We start from the raw sequence: 14,134 nt of genomic DNA on the forward strand, positions 1-14,134 counted from the left end.
AGACACAGATGCCTCCCTCAGCCCCTTTGGGAAGGTCTGTGAGGGGAACTAAAATCTCCCCTGCACCCTGGCGGTGTAGTCTGGCTCCCTTAACTGGGGGCCCACGCACCTGCGGTTCGCAGCCCCCTGGATGGGACGGGTTGGAGCTGGGAACAGGTCAAAAGAGACTGGTTCCTCGTGTTAGCTGAGGCCCAGAAGAAAGGGTGTCCTGGTGTGCAAACTAAGGGAGGGGCGAGGTAGATGGGAGGTTGGCACCATGGTGGAGAAGTTGTCGCACAAGTGGTGAAACGGGCCAGTGTCACTATCCTGAATCTTTGTATGACCTGATGGGTTTAGACTCAGAGCAATTCTGTGGAATAGGTTTCCTGAGCGTAAACCGTGGTCAGTGGAGCGAGCATGTAAGGATTCACGTACACCGGCCTTCAGCTTGTGGACAGTGGGTCCGGCTATGAACAGAGACTCAAGGCGACTGGTCCAAGCTTAGGTCCTGGGAAGGAAAATTAGTGGAGGCTCTGGAGCAGTGAGATTTGGGTAAACCCAAAGTGAGTGGGGTGGAAGGCAGCCAGTCCTGGTAGACCCCCACCAAGGGAGCCCAAAGACCTGAGATGCAACATTTGTAGGCATAAATGAGTGTACTACCCAAGGGTGGAGGACTTGGAGTTTGTCTGGGACTGAGGGGCTCACCCATCACCTGCCCAGCCTGGAAAGCAGCCTGTAGCTCACTCAAAGAGTGAACTGCGTGATTGAATTTTCAAAGGAAAATGATTACACGGTCAGCTCCTCTGGGGCACAGCGTGCCCTAGCACAGTGGTTCCCAAACTTTAACAACCCACAAACCCCTTTCACTAAAATGTGAAGTCTCATGAACCCCTTCCTAAAAATGAATATTCCCAGGGATTTTCTCCCCCATACTTCAGCATAAATTATAAAAGCAGTGATCTTGGAAATATAAAATGTGTTTTTATGAGATGCTTATTACACACTATTTATTAATTATTATTTATCATGACAGTATTTTTATTACATTATGAAAACAGCCAAGATCTTCCAAGACCTCACTTTTGTAGCTTGTATCACTTTTGATTAAGCCTGTTATAAGACAAGGCTCCTATCAGAGGCGCCAGTAGAAAAAAAAGGGTGCGGGGCGAAGCCCCTGCGCACCCTGGGGCCTGGGGGGGGCACCGCTGGAAAACTGGGGGGGGGCATGGGGACTGCCAGAAAAAAAGGGGGAGGGACCCCGGGGGGGCATGCCGATGCAGGGGCGACACGCGACCCTCGTCGCCCCCCCGTACTGGCGCCTCTGGCTCCTATGTGTCATCAGGGAGTATAAGATGTGAAACAGCAGGAAGGGATTTAAGAAGCCAACTCAAAGGGTTCCTCCAACACAAGCATTCAGGTCTTGAGCAGTCCAGGCAAACAACGCACATTACAACAAAGCTCAAACTTGTTCTTCATAATAATTTAAAAACAATACTAGCTGCCTATTTCATTTTAAAAACAGCAAAAAATATCCACTTCCTTTTCTATTTCATATAAGGAGTCTTGAAGTTTAAATCTCAGTGTGATAGAGATGCTTGCTTTGATCTGCTTAGCTCTTGGAAGTCCAGGGGCTCCGGGCTGCTGGCCCCGGGCTGCCCAGGGTCCCTAGGGACAGTTCTGTCCGCCATTAGGAAATTTTTCCCCGAGAACCCCCTGTAACCCCAGGCACTGATGTACATGTCCCATTGTAATTTCATGGGCTCAGACTCATCTGATCCACAGTGGGAGCTGTCTGGAGTGACTCACAACTGTGAGTGCCTATGTCAGGGCAGACTGTCAGAAAATAGAGCAGACACCTTGCTAGCCAGCCTTACCATGGAGTCACAGACAGTCCCCTTAGAATCTCCAGTCTATCTTGCTACCCAGACAAACTGGACTTTGTGATAAAAGGTCACTTAAACCAAAAATCACACCACATTAGGTTGCTCCAAGTCCCAAGAGACCAGTCACTTATCCCAGGTCAATTAGTACTCTAGATCTTATACCAAAGACAATGCTGGTAGCCAATTCTAAAGTTAATTAACTAAAGGTTTATTAGCTAAGACAAGGAAGTGAGTTACTGACAGATGAAAGCAGGTAAAATATATGTCCAGGTGACTCACAGTTTGTAATTACAAGTGGTGGCAGTGATGTAATAAACTGTCAGTTTCCCAAAAGTCTTTTCAGGCTTCCCAGATTGTCTCTGGGGATCTCCGCTTTGCATCTGGTACACTTCCCTGTAAGAGTTCAAACAGCGTAGAGGTGAAGGATTTTCCCCTGAATCCATACTTGTAGCTTCTTCTCACAGAAAACAAGCTGACAAGGTCATTACCCACATGAGCTTTTCCTTTGATTGTTGGATCATATTAAAGAAGTTCTGTATTAAAATCACAAATGAGTTTGATTCCCCAGAGTTTAAATTCCAGGGTATTACTAATTAAGAGGTCTCTTGGTTTTTGGTGCTGTTTCTCTTCCTCTATGTGTGAAACTTGCAAGCTGCTAATTGTGTTAGTACATTCTAAGACTGAGTCTATTCTCAAAGCAATTCACAGAGAGAGAGACTCAAAGCAATACTCTAACAACAGAAACAGCACCCAGAGACTCCCCACCCTTTTGTTGTATTAACAATTGTGATTAAAATAGAGATAGAGGATGTATGTGGATGGATGCTTGGTGTGGATAATAACTGAATGATCAGGGAGGTGCCAGCCTAAGAATCCAGTGTCCATCGGCTGAAGAAGGCGTCAAGTGGAAATAACCAGAGGACCCCCCGGAGGGCAGACTGGAATCCACCCAACAGCCTCAAGAATGGGAGAACCAAAGAACAAGATAACATCTTGGAGCCGTCAGGAATGTGCTATCTGCTGATTGATTCAGCCACAGCATGATGAAGCAATTCCCATAGACTGGCATAGGAAGAAATTCCTATAAAAATAGACTCTAAAAAGTGAGAACTTTGGGGTCTGATTCTGCAAACCAACTTCCAGGAGCATCAGATGAGCATCTGACAAGGCCCTGCTCCCTCCTCATGTCCAGGCCACCTGGCCAGTGGCTTGGCATGAGCAACTCTAAGGCTGGTAACTATGATAACAACCTTGCAGAACCTGTGTGTGTGTGTGTGTGTGTGTATGTTTGTATGAATGAATGAATGTGAGAATAAATTTGAGATTGAATGGAATGTTATAACTATAACTAACTGCTTACTATGATTCTTTCTGTATTCACAGTAAATGTGGTATTTTGCCTTTTTCCCTTTAATAAGATCCTGCTGGTTTTTATTTTATTGGTACAACATGATGACAGAGTGAGGAATGCATTTAGAGTCTTAGACATCAAATCATCACATACAATGACCACTCACTTTGAAATTAGGTCTTTTCTCTTAGAGTTTTTCATTTACATTCTACAAGCCTTCTTTCTCCTTTGATGGGTTATTTAGTTACAAGCGTATACACAATGTAAATGTTTGCTACGACATTATATCAGGATAGAGATACATGAAAACTTGCAGACCAATAATATTATGGTAAAATGCCCATAGCAACATTATATGTAAAATTATAAACATAAGCTGAAATCATGACTGACCTATGTTTCCTAAACAGTTCCTCTGAGACAAAGGGCAAGCTGATGCCTCAGCCTTTACCTGCTAAGTAGCCTTTCTTTGGCAGGGACAAAATCCACTTTTTAGGAAGATACAAATGGAGTTTCCTTTTTTCATCAGACTGCCTGTTGCCTTGCTCCCAGCTGGAAATGCTTCTCAAAGGGGGGACAGGACTATAAAAGAATGGGCAGACACCCCTCTCTCTCCCTGTCCATCATATGGGTGGGGTCCTGACCTGAAGAGTTTGGTCAGTAATCTTGCTGGAAGCATGTGGTGAGAAATTTGCTGGAATATAATATAGTTTAAGTAAGGCACTAGTAAACATTTTGTCTTTATTTTTCTTGTAATCATTTCTGACTTTTATGCCTCATTATTTATTCTTACTAAAAATCTGTTTGTAATTAATAATTTTGTTTTACTGTTTTATCTAATTTGGTATGTTTAAATTGAAGTGTCTGTGTAACTATTTGAGGGATTAAGATGGCATACTATTATCTTAAAGGACTTAATATATTTGTATTGTCTAGGAGAGCGCTGGGCAGTATGGGACCTACATTTCTGGGGGAAGATCTGGGATTGGGGGTGTGTTGAGTTCACCCTGCAGTATAATCAAGGCTGATGAGAGCCAGGGTGTAGCTGGCAGGCTGCAGTTACACACACACACACACACACACACAATGAGGGTGTGGCTTGCACCTGTTTGTGCGGGGCCCAGGTGGGAGCTACTTCAGTGAGGCATTGTTACTAAGGCACCCAAGGTTGCAGGGTAGGGGTGTCACAGTCCCCTACTAGTCTGGATTGTGCCCTGGTATGTCACAAATCCCCCTGCTGCTTCACATGGGTCAGCCCTAAAAGACCTAGAACTGCTTATTGTAGAAGCTTATATTACCTTTTAAAATCTAAGATGGTAACTCATTTGTGTGTGTTTTTCCAGTTTTAACCTTATAAATAACTCTCATTTCTTTTCATAGTAATAAATCTTTAATTCGTTTATAACAGGATTGGCTACAGGCCTTGTCTTTGGTATGAGATCTGAAGTGCTATTGACCTGGGCTAAGAGACTGGTCCTTTGGGACTTGGAGTAACCTTCATATTGTTGAGGTTTTTTTTATGTAAAGTGACCACCTGAAACATCTATCACAGTGTCAAGCTTCCTGGGTTTCAAGATAGAGTGGCATGCCCAAGGGGACTGTCTGTGACTCCATGTTAAGGGAGACACATGATATTAGACTCAACCTTGGAGATTATGAGTATCTCTCCCGAATTCCTAGTTTAAAACTCTTTTAATCAGTTGTGCCAACTTCCATCCCAGAAGAAGTCTATTTCCCTCCCTACTCAGATGGAGTCTCTCCCATGAGAACAGTTCTCTGTCCGTGAATGGCTGCCAGTGGTCGAACATCCCAAAGCCCTCCTTATAGCACCACTGCCTGAGCCATCTGTTGATTGTCATAATCTTGTCTGGCCTTCACTCTCCTCCTCTAGGGACAGATAGAATCCCTCTGAAAGTCACCAGAGCCTCCGTTTATTTAATCATCTTCCCCAGCCTGGCACAGTCTCCCTTGGTGCATTCCAACAAAAATCGAGCCGTATCATTTGTTCCTAGATGAAGGACAATCAGTGGATTATTTGCTGCTCCCATTAGGATCTTCTTCAGCCTTACGTTTGCATCCCATATATTAGCTCCCAGCAGACAGCATACCCTGGTGTTCTCCAGATCAGCTCTGACTGGTCTGTGTGCTCTTCGTGGTAGAGAGTCCTCTCCCCAGTCATGTAGTCCTACCTCTTTCTGGTGTTGGTTTGATACTCTGATTATTCCTCTTCTTGTTTGTCCTTCTCTTTTGTTCCCCCTTCCTATCTTCTGTGAGTCATTCTCTATCCTCTTGGGGCTCTGAACTCTGGCAATCTTCACTGACTCTTCCCCTCTTCTTGTAGGACTAGCCCGTCTACTCTTCTTCCTTGCCCTCCCACCTTCTATTACTGCCTGCTGTGCCCCTTCTTCATTTTCTAACTCAGCAGCCCTATTTCTGAGCTCAATTTCTCCTTCACTAGACAGTCTTTTTTCCTCTGCCTGGTTCTCGTAGTCACATGCTTCCGCGGGCGACTTTCCTCATCCAGCAGTCTACCCTCACAGTTTTCCAGTCTCACTTGCACCTGCGAGTTTTGAGTTTTCCCTTCGGCCTCCTCTTGCTTTCCCTCCATCGTTTGCTCAAATCCCCTTTGAAACTCAACCATAGTTTCTACCTGCAAGTAAAGTCTGGAGTTGCACCCTGCAACTCCAAACTTTTCATCTTCTCTTCCGTTGGCTCCATGAGGCAGCACTTCAGACAAACGAAACTCTTTTCAGGTACCCACACCCGGATAACGTACATCCCACAGCTTCTACATCCAGTCATCTTCATGGTCTCTTCCGTTCCTTGGGTCACTACCTCTGGAGCCTCTATATCTGACATAGACTTCCCACCTCAGCTCCTGTCTGGGGGAAAAGAAATCACACAAAACCAGAACACCCCCCACACCCTCCCCCAAAGTCTCCTTACAAACTTCCACTCAAACTCCCCTGTTTTCAGCTCTGTTTGCTGGCTTCTCTGCTGCTGCTCCTCCCTAAGGTCTTGGCTGTTAGATGACACTAGCAGGGAGCAGCTTTGGAGTTTTCATGTACCTCCGGGCTTTCCTGTCACCTCAGCACCTTCAGGTTTGAAACTGGGTTGGGGTCTGGCCACTACCATCTCCTGCTCATCTGCCAGGCAGTGAATCCACATTCTTCCATGTGTCAGCCATCTTGGCTGCAGCCTGGGGTGTCACTCCCTACCCCAACCAAAGGGTAATCAGTGGAGGTTTGTCCCCCTCCAAGGTTGGTCATATTTCTGGGGCTCTGGTGACCCAGAGTCTGGTGAGGCAGGATGCTCCCGCACATTGGCAGGACCCTTCTGACAAGGTGTCTGTTACCAGCACCAGCTTTCTGGCTGCTTTATCCTTCACTGGGGCTTCTCTCACCCCTGGGCTGGACAAACATGTTTGGGAGTCCTGCTTTCCTTCCTGTGTTTCCCCACATTTGGCTGCAGGGTCAGCTCTGCCTCTGCTTTCCCACTGAGGGCAGGCCATGAGCTTGCACCCTTAGTCACAGCACCAGGTTTCAGGGATTTTACACCTGAGCTGATGTGACTCACATCCCTGGTGTGTGTGGGGGGGAACTTACACACCAAACACATCTTCATGGAATCATATAGAATCATAGAAGATCAGGGCTGGAAGGGACCTCAGGAGGTCATCTAATCCAATCCCCTGCTCAAAGCAGGACCAATCCCCAATTTTTGCCCCAGATCCCTAAATGGCCCCCTCAAGGATTGAACTCACAACCCTGGGCTTAGCAGGCCAATGCTCAAACCACTGAGCTATCCCTCCTCCCTATATCTTGCAGGATATTTATCCATAAAGTGTAACGTGTAAGGTGACCTACAAAGTACTCTTTACTTGTCAAGATTCATAATAATTGGGAGTTGTATGTATAAGTAATTGTGACGGTTTCGATCACAGAAACCCCCTGGGAGCTGCCACCTGATGTGCCAAGACTCCTTCTCCTCCTGCTTTCCTGCCCTGGCAGCGTAGGTCTTCAGTGCCCTGCCTGGTTTGAACCAGACCTGCTAGCCTGCTGCAAACCCAGACCCAGGTCTGAACCACGTCCCCTAACAGCTGTAGGCTTAACTGAAAGCAACTTACAGAAGTGTTCCTGTCTTTAACACTCAGATGCCCAACTCCCAATGGGGTCCAAACCCTAAATAAATCAGTTTTATCCTGTATAAAGCTTATACGGGGTAAACTCATAAATTCTTCGCCCTCTATAACACTGATAGAGAGATATGCACAGCTGTTTGCCCTCCCAAGTATTAATACATACTCCAGGTTAATTAATAAGTAAAAAGTGATTTTATTAAATGCAGAAAGTAGGATTTAAGTGGTTCCAAGTAGTAACAGACAGAACAAAGTGAAATACCAAGCAAAAATAAAATAAAACAGGCAAGTCTAAGTCTAGTATAGTAATAAAAACTGAATACAGATAAAATCTCAGCCTTAGAGATGTTTCAATAAGTTTCTTTCACAGACTGGATGCCTTCCTAGTCTGGACACAATCCTTTCCCCGGTAAAGCCCTTGTTCCAGCTCAGGTGGTAGTTAGGGGATTTCTCATGATGGCTCCTCCCTTTGTTCTGTTCCACCCCCTTATCTAGCTTTGGCACAAGGTGGGAATCCTTTGTCTCTCTGGGTCCCCCCTGCCCCCCCAATGGAAAAGCACCAGGTTTAAGATGGATTTCAGTACCAGGTGACATGGTCATATGTCACTGTAAGACCCCAAGCCTTCATTCCTTCCAGCCTGACTCACAGGAAGGTCTGCGTGCAAACAGAGCCATCCACAGTCAATTGTCCTGGCTGATGGGAGCCATCAAGATTCCAAACCACCACACTTTGCACAATTACAATAGGCCCTCAGAGTTATATTTCATATTTCTAGTTTCAGATACAAGAGTGATACATTTATACAAATAGGATGACCACACTCAGTAGATTATAAGCTTTGTAGTGATACCTTACAAGGGACTTTTTGCATAAAACATATTTTAATTACATTATATTTACACTCATCATAAAATCATATAGAGTGCAACGTCACAGTAATATTTAAGGGATAATGTATTTATACTGGATGTGTGCTTTGTGGGCTTAGAGTAAAAAGTAAAGATTAGTCACCAGGATGTCTAAGTAATGGGCCAGTCAGGCAATGGGCAGTTGTCACTTGGCCTGTCTGGCGGATGATGCAATGCAAAGTTCAACCATTTAGCCTTGCACAATACTATGACCATGGGCAGCGTGTGAACCCATTGGGCGAGGCTAGCCCCTGGCCCTGTCTCTTCTGCCTGAGGCCTTGCCCCTCCCCCTCAGAGCCCTCCCACTGCAGCCACCAGCTCCCCTGTCCCTGTCCCCTGTCCAAAGGGAGCACTGGGCAGGCAGCACGACCCCGGAGCACCAGGTGGGTGGTACAAGCAGTGGTCTCAGCCAACCTAAATCCCAGCCACAAGCCACCCTAGCCCCAGGCGGGGCCACGCTGGGCTGTTTGGAGAGGCTTAGCCTCCCCTGGCCTATGATACTTAGAGCCCATGACTATGACCTTGAATGGGAAACCATCAGAGGCAAAGACAAACAATTGAAACCTCTTAGAGGTAAAAGAACATTAAAACAGAGCTTTGCCCTGGCTTTGAATAGAAACAAAAGACTCTTTTTCAGTATAATAGAGTGCAGGGAAAGACATTCTGTATCCATTCACTGAGGAAACCCCTTGAGGAGCCAGAGGCTTTCATAAATGCTCAGATACTGATTTGTCTGAAACCAGCCAGCTCTGCAAAAGACTGAATTTGGGGGGAAATCTACTGTATTATGTAGAAAGAAAAGGAGTACTTGTGGCACCTTAGAGACTAACCAATTTATTTGAGCATGAGCTTTTGTGAGCTACAGCTCGTTAGTCTCTAAGGTGCCACAAGTACTCCTTTTCTTTTTGCGAATACAGACTAACACGGCCGCTACTCTGAAACCTGTATTATGTAGGAAAGTTAACCACTGATAAAACACAAACGTGGGTTTACACTTATGACTTTTTGTACTGTAACAATTTGTTTCCATCACTTGCTCTTGTTTCTAGTTAAATCTTTATTCTTACTTAATAAAACAAAGTTTATCATAAGTGCTGTGTGGTTTACGGGAGCGGTGGTTTAAGATAAAACTGGTACACGGGGGCACAATGCTCCTCTGAGGTCAGAGGATCTGGAATTTCTGTGAGTAGCCAGTGTTGGGGCTGGATATCAGAGAGGAACAATTCAAAGGGTTTGAGGCACACTGATTGTTAACATGCAAGGCAAAGGAGGGGCTGGCATAGCCCAGTGAGAGTGCTTGAGTGGCCAAAGGGTTGTAGTGTCAGGGACCTGACACCAAGCGACCACTGGAGGCAGGGAGTAACAAGGTGACTCACAGTCCTGGGAACAATCATACCTTGTATCACCTGGGAGCCGCTGCATGGTTCACAACTCCTTTAGCTCACCCTTTCCTGTGTCTTTCCAAAGGCTGGATCCATAGTGGAGTGCCCTTCTTCCCCGCTTCCCCATGCAACCATATCGCCCTCCTCCAGAACCTGGACTAGGGCCCATCATTCCTGAATCGCGATATTCTTCTGCATTCAGCAAATAGCTGGGAAACTTGCCGCTAAAGCGTGTTTTATCCCTTACCTAAAGGATAATGGCCTCCTACTGCCACTAGTTACTCTGTTAGCTAAGGTAGTAGAGGTCTGCAGTGGGTCCAAAAGGACACAACCCTGCTGATGCTCCATGCAGAAGGTCAATGTGGTTCCACATGATGGAATTTTTTTTTCAATTGGCTTTTTTTAAATTTCAGGATGTTACATTTAAAATGAACACTAGACTTACAAAGTCAAGCACTCAAAATTTAGTAAATGCCGTGTGTGTGTGAGATACAATCTTTAATTGGAGGATCACATACTATATTTCCCACAAGGCCCAAAGCCACAAAGGTACTTAGGTACCTGAGCCCCAAACAGGACACAAGGCTACATTTTTTAATGGTGAGAGTAATTCACCATTGGAACAATTTACCAAGGGCTGTGGTGGATTTTCCATCACTGAACACTTTTAAGTGAAGATTGGCAGTTTTTCTAAAAGATCTGCTCTAGGAATTGTTTGGGGGACATCCTATGGGATACAGGAGGTTGGACTAGATGATCACAATGGTCACTCCTTGGCCTTGGAATCTACCATGTCCCAGTTTTGGCTCCCCTGCAATCCACAACTCCTGCTGAATCCTGTAGGCACCTGAACTCACTCAGGGTCTAAGTTTTCAGGGTCAAAGTGCCCTCTATTTCTGCCCCATGGCATGCATACTGCTGCCTCACTCTAGGCATCCCGACACCCACCTCTGCCCTAAGCCCCAGAGTGAGTCACAAACCAGGGGAAGACCAGTGTTTGGTTGTCTAAGTCACACACAGGGCCTGAGCCTGTCGGGAGGATAAGGTGGTGGTGGTGATGATGCCAGTGCCCACCTTATAATTTTTATCCCAGTGGTTAGAGCCCTCACCTGGGCTGTGGGTAGGGTTCAATTCCCCTCTCCGCCAGAGGGGTGTTACCAGATATGCCCACTACTTTGGGGTATGCTCATTTATTAGGGTTACTGTTCTGGGGGTGGGGGTTCTGTAATTCTATTAATGTGCTGCTTATGTCACTTGTCTGTTCATATGGAGCTCTACTCCTTCCTTCTGCAAGTCCCCTCCCAATGGAGCTCGCCTGCCGGACCTCGGTTCCCCAGGACTGGGTTCCTCCAGCCCTAGAACTAGAGGAGCACACATGCACACCCACGTCTGAGCGGACCAGGTCAATCAGCACTTTCAAGCTGATCCCCTTATCTGTCCCTGTACTCAATGGGCTGGGTTAAGCAGCACCTTCAAGCTGTCACCCTTATGTGCCCCTGGTCTCACTAGATTGGGCTGAGCAGCACTTTCAGCTGCCCCCCCCTTATGTGCCACAGGTTTAACACGTCCCTGTCCCACTTTCACCTCACACTTGTACCGGTCGTAACCCACTTGATGAGCAAACCCCACAGTATTTTGGGGCGCTACAGGGATCTTTAGCGGAGGTAAAAGAAGCTGCAGAGTAAATGTGGGAAGCCAAAAACACAAAAGAGTAAAGTTCAGAGGGAGAGAGAAGCAACCGGCTTAACCATAAAAGTTATTTATTGACCAATAGTGATATCTACCCAAGGACAGCCTAAACCAACATAACGTACGTTATCAAAGGTGAATACCTGAGGTAGAAAGGAAAACAGAGAGAGAAAGAAGGGGATGTCCACCACTCCCTGAAGCTTAAACTAGTCAGGGCTCCCAGGTGATGGTGGTAGCTCAGGGTCCTGAGGGCAGGAGACGGGCAGAGCCCCCAGCACGATCAGTCAGGAGATGATGGAGTCCCAGTGGAACTGATGCATAGTTTGGATCTAAGCATCAGAACCCTTATTTGGGCATAGGTAGGGGGTTTTGTAGAGAAAATACAATGGTTCAAGGGATTTGTTTATGGGTAAACTGATGATTCAAGGGTTTTCTTTAGGCTAGACAATAGGAGCTGATCACTCTTAGCTATGGGTGGTGGTTTCTTTCAGGGAGCTCACAATGCAACTAGGCTGCTTCAGTATTTTGGATATCAATCAAGGATTTATTACTAAATTGGTCTGATAATTGCTGAGCTGGGTGTGTGCAAGCATAGGTTCATTAACATCTGGAGTAGATTCCCATGATGCAGTGCATCCCTGCTTTTCTGGTCCCAGAGTTCAGTGTGGTTCTCTGTTCTTCATTCTTTATGCTAATCCCTGTCCCATCTTTCATGCAGATGAGGCTAAGGGAGTTGTCTCTGTTCTTCATTCTGTATGCTAATGGGGATGTCTTAATCTTGTCACCCTTGTCAGGAGGGGTCTAGGTATGTCTCCCATCTGCCCTTCACTGCTCTTTGCAAGTTTTTTTTTCTCTGATAGGTTATGGTTTAAGCAGAGGCTGGTGGAGGTGTGTCTTTCATGAGTCAGACAGGCTGGATACTGCACGCTGGTTCCCCAAGAACACAGAGCTGACTGGTATCGGGGGGAGAGAGGATTTGAACAGTGGTCTGCCACCTCTCAGGTGAATTTTCTAACCACTAGGGTATTCTGATGGGAAGCTGCCTCAGTCTCTCTTTTTTTGGCTCAATAACTGTTCCACAGTAATCAAAACTTAAACATTGGGCCCAAGAGACTGTTCTCTGTAGCCCAGGGGTTAGGGCATTCACCTGGGGGGAGCCAGGATTCTGTCCCTTTACTCCAGTCACTCTTTCATTTACTGAGCCACAGTGGAACAGGAGAGACTGAGGCAACCCCCCATCAAACTATCCCACAGATCAGTGGTTAGAGCTGTCTCCTGAGAGGGAAGATTTGAACAGGGCAGAAAGGGGGCTCAAACCTGAGTCTCCCACATCCCAGGGGCAGGCACTAACCCCTGGGCTAATAGAGGTAGCTCTTCTTCTGGCTGTTTTTGTGTGGAGCAAGCCAGGCCCTAACTCATTGCCACAAGAAATGCCCTGGGTACCTAAGCTGCCTGGCCAAGGTGGCAGGTTCCCATTCATGGATGGCTAAGCAGAGATAGGAGTCTCCCTGCAGACCAGACGGAGGCCCCTACCTCTCAGAGAGGAGGGGCTGAGCATACACTTGTCATCAGCATCTCCCATTGGCTAGCTTGGGTGGCTTTTGTTGTTCGTATATAGGCCTGTTTGTTAACCTGGGATAGAATTTTGGGTTTGACTTTTGATTCTCTCATAACCTTACTAATCTGTGTGTGAACAAAGACACCGGTGTGTTGCTTCTACCCAGCCAGATGGGTTTGTTAGTATAATAAGAAAAGATAAGGAATGGAGCTAAAGTGTTCCTGGACAGAGTGGGAGTAACACCAGTGGACGTTTCTTCCCCAGAGGGCCAGCAATGAACCGGTGTACATCTCACACAGGCAGGGCGGTGCCAACATCCCTCAAAGGGGTGATCTGTGCGACGTTGCCGTGATCACTCACGCCTTCCACCTTTTGACGTGCCCGGATACCACGGTGAGGAACATGACGGCATCCTGCAGAGCACTCTCTGTGAAGAACCAAATCGCCAGGACCCCCTCCAACCAAGATGTCACCACCTACCTAAGCAGCTCACTGGAAGGCGAATTTGGAAGAGAGAGGGGAGACTTTGCTTCACTCTGGACTTGTGCCCGCAACGCTACGTGACGACTGGAGAAGCATATCAGCTGCCACTGGACATGGTGCAAGGAACGCCAGGAGCTGGGAGTCCTGGTGAAGAATACAACTCACACTATCATCACTCTGAGAGCTAGAACCATGCTAAAGAAGACCCTGAAGGATGCCATCCACTGCCAATATGTGGAAAACCAAAAACAGAAACCAGACCAGGACAAGGCGTTCGAGGTGACGTGCAAGTGGGATGTCAGCAACCGCTTCCTCCCTGGGGGCAGCTTCACCCGATTTGCCAACTTGAGGTTCATCCACAGGGCCCGGATCAACTGCATCCCACTGAACGGAGCCATCCGCCACGGGAATCGGGACAAGCGACACAGGAAGTGCGGCTATGCCAACGAGACACTACCCCACCTCCTGTGTAGCTGCAAGCCCCATTCGAGAGCTTGGCAGCTGCAACACAACGCCATCCAAGATCGCCTGGCCAGAGCCATCCTGCCACCCATGGGGAAGGTTGCCATAAACTCTGCCATCCCCGGAACTGACAGCCAACTGCGACCAGACATTGTCATCACCGACGAGGACCAGAATAAGATCATGGTTCATGTCACAGTGCCATTCGAGAACAGGACCCCGGCCTTCCACGATGCCCGAGCTCGAAAGGTAGAGAAATATGCCCCTCGGGCCGAAACCTTGAGAGCTAAGGGTTACCAA

The sequence above is a fragment of the Caretta caretta genome, chromosome 23, assembly GCF_965140235.1.
Source record: "Caretta caretta isolate rCarCar2 chromosome 23, rCarCar1.hap1, whole genome shotgun sequence".
NCBI lineage: Eukaryota > Metazoa > Chordata > Testudines > Cheloniidae > Caretta > Caretta caretta.